Source organism: Mastomys coucha, unplaced genomic scaffold (assembly GCF_008632895.1).
Source record: "Mastomys coucha isolate ucsf_1 unplaced genomic scaffold, UCSF_Mcou_1 pScaffold6, whole genome shotgun sequence".
Lineage (NCBI taxonomy): Eukaryota > Metazoa > Chordata > Mammalia > Rodentia > Muridae > Mastomys > Mastomys coucha.
The window spans coordinates 105,900,965-105,904,699 of record NW_022196912.1 but is presented as its reverse complement, the minus strand read 5'-3'; positions in this window follow the sequence as shown (position 1 = coordinate 105,904,699).

Below are 3,735 nucleotides of genomic sequence, written 5' to 3'. Positions count from 1 at the left end.
AAAAAAAGGAACAGAAGAGAACTTTACAGATGACAGATGTTTACTCCATATAAGAATCTTCTAGGAAAGACGTGTTCTAAAGAAGAAGGGTCAAGTCAGACTTCCTGCTGCAGCAAGTGCCCAAAGGGTAACACTGCCGCCTCTCCCACGGGCGACAGAAGGGACTGTCATGTTGGATTGGGCAAGATGGCAGCAAAACTCTTTTTTTCAAACAATCTTGATAGGAATGAGGCTGGCTAGCACCAGACAGCCTTTCCTCTGTTTTTTGTGCTGTTGGAGGGCAGTGGAGTTCTCGAGAAGAACTTAATCAAAGAAGCCCATGTCATTTCCACTGTTGGGTTAAAGGTCTGGAGAGTCTCAGAGGAGCAGTGGGCTGAGAAGTTGGCAGGACGGGTGAATGAAGGTCATTCCTGGCTTAGCCCTTTGTCAGGGGCCCATCTGGGCTGCTAGCATGCACAGCACCTGTTGTGTCTTGTCCCTCCCACTGTGGTTAATTCTTCCTGTCTTGGTGCTTCACAGGAACTGTTTGGATTTTTTTTTGTTTCACCTTAATCAAAAGATGAAACAAATCCCCTCTGTGCTATTTATATTTAGCAAGCAATTCATCACTAATTTTTAATTATGGACTAACTTCTTGGTTCTGTCAAATTTGGTCCACCTCTAATGTGCTTAGAGTCATTATGTATAACACATAGGAAGGTGATGTATAGTTCAGGGCTTACTGATAACCTACCTAAAAAAAATGTAGTTGAGCAAATTACTCTTTTGTGCTTGCCACAGCAATCCTCAACTTTTATTTTTCTGTGCTTACAAAAAAAAAATCCAAATCTATGTTATCAATAATATAAAAATATGAAAAGTGGATTGGTTTTGACCAATACAATTAGAACATATTCATTGTCACGTAGTATCAAAAATCGTTTTTGTGTCTAGGGCTTCTATTTTAACTTTACAGTGAAACAAGACAAAAAATAATCATTCTACTATATCAGACAAGAGGTCTGGTCGTGTAGCTCAGTGATAGAGAATTTGCTTAGCATGCACAAGGTCCAATGAGTGTGAGTTCAACCCCCAGTGTCACAGAAACTAACAACAACGGAAAGGCCGGGCAGTGGTGGTTCATGCCTTTAATCCCAGCACTTGGGAGGCAGAGGCAGGAAGATTTCTGAGTTCAAGGCCAGCCTGCTCTACAGAGTGAGTTCCAGGACAGCCAGGGCAACACAGAGAAACCCTGTCTCGAACAACAAAACAAAACAAAACGACAACATAAAGGAGTGGCAGTTATTTTGAGGACAGATCCCTGAAGGCCCTTTTGCAGACACAGTGCTGGTTACTCCTTAGGAAAAGTCAGCCCCTCCCTCCTTCCTCTGCTTTTTCAACTCGCTTCCTCATCTGCCCGGGACCGCCCCACGTTTACTGTGAGGGCTTTAGCCTCACGAGTGTTCCTTAATTTAAAAGACCTCTGATTTGAAGTGAGACTAATCTCTCTTTAGAAACATAGTTGGGATCAGGAGTTTATGTCCCTAGAAGCTCTGTTCCTGAGAAGTGGGACACCAAGAGCCTATTTTATTCATTGTGATTCAAATGCCTTATAGAGTGTGAGCCACAGCAGAGCTCAGTGGCTTTAAATACTTCTAGATCAAACATACTCATTAAATAAATGGAAATTATTGACACTTTGACTCTGACACTACTTATCCTGTGCTTACATCTAGCAAGCCGCATTTATTTTCCAGAGGACTTAAATGATGGTTTTGCTCTGCTTTCATTCGTGCCTTGAGTCACCTTCGTGTCACCCACGAGTCAGGATGGTGGTACTTAATGTGTTGCTGAGTCTGACCTACAGTGTCACTTACTCACATCAAGAAACACTTCTACTCTACACTCAGAGGTGCAGGGCCACAGGTGCTGTCCACAGTCAAGCTGTTGATTCAGTTTTATTGCTGCCAATCAAACAAAGCTGTGAGCCTCTGCCTCGCTGTGACAGTGACTCTTGGCAGATGCTCACATCTAATGAGCATCTTCCAAGAGTCCTGCTGGGTCAAGTCTTTGTCTTCCCAACTGTAACCATGGGCCAGTGCTATTTTGCATGTCCTCACAGGAGATGGGAGTCTGAGGCAGGAAGGCTGGGGCTCCCAGGTGAAATCACGATTTCAAAGCTGATTTATATTTTTATCATCCGTTTAAGGGTAGAAAAACAAGAGAATGAGCTGACTTTATTTTTCCCCTCCTTAAAAGTCTTGGGGATTAACTGCTAATGAGGAGGAAGCCTTGCCATTTATACTTTTATAAATTCCCCTGGTAAAAGGTGGTGAATTTATCTCTTCTAAGAATAGTTGGCTCAAATTAATCCTAGCATGTCTGAAGCTGATTGTGATAAGATCAGAATGTGATAGAGAATCCTATCAGAATTAACAAAACAATAAAATATACCATCTAGTAAATGGTATACTTGTGTTAACACACCACTACCATGACAGCATTTTATATAACATTCATTGGTCAGTATATCGCCTCTATGGTTCAGACAGGTGTTTTCGAAACACGACCAGTGTGGCTTTGCCAATTCCCTACGAATCACCACATTTTAAGTATGCTCTTTGGAAATGAGGTTGGCTTTAGATAATCTCACTCATAATCGTGTATTAAAGGAGTTAAGAGTGAAGGAGATACAGGAGGGCAAATCTTAAGTGTAGGAACAAATGCATGTGTTAGTAATATCCTCACGGTCGCCTAAACAAGAGCATGGAAGTTTTATATTTCTTCTAGTGGGCCTTAGCCATTTGCTAATGGAAGTCCAGTCCTGTACTTTAAGAGTTGAAAGGGGGTTGCAGGGACGTACCTATATCAGCTCACAATGCCAAGCCATAAAGGTAGAAAATTTCAGTAGTACCATGTTCTGCAAGATGCAAGTAAAAACTGGATGTAATGAAAAGCTACTAAATAACAGACTAAAGAAAATAATTTCAGTATGGAAGGAGTTGGAAAATATACAGCATTGGCCACCGAAATTTAATATAATCTGAGCTGGAGGCTGTCTCCTAAAGTAAGATGCTATAGGGAAGATGAGGGCATGGCAGAGAGATAGCAAGGATCTTCCAGCTCTGCCAGCATTATGCAAGTGCTCTTTAAGGTACTGTTAGCAGTCAGCTTCCCTGAGGGGACAAGAGGCCACACACCAAGCTCTTGCAGATAGCTGTTGGTAGTCGTTCTGTGACGGCTTTATGGAGAAAAAAGTTGGACTTTCTGTGACTCTATAAAGATCACAAGCATGGAGCCAGTTAGTATTGCTGAGTGACCTGTTGTCATCGTCTTAGTTTCCAGAGACAAAAGGGAGAGCACTGGGCATTTGTTTCTTTGGATTGTTTTTGGTTTTCCAGCAATGGTTTTAAGGGTCATTTCACAAAATATCCTTTCCTGCCACATTTTGTTGATATTCCATGTCAGTATGATTCTTATGATTCTTATGCTTAAGAACCAAGAAGTGGCCAGGCAGTGGTGGCGCATGCCTTTAATCCCAGCACTTGGGAGGCAGAGACAGGTGGATTTCTGAGTTTGAAGCCAGCCTGGTCTACAGAGTGAGTTCCAGGACAGCCAGGGCTATACAGAGAAACCCTGTCTCAAAAAAATAAAAAAGAAAAGAAAAGAAAAAGAAAAAAAAAAGAACCAAGAAGTTTAAAGTTGAAGAGACCAGCTAGTTTATCTTTCTCCTACTCAGTCCCCCCTTCCCCTCCC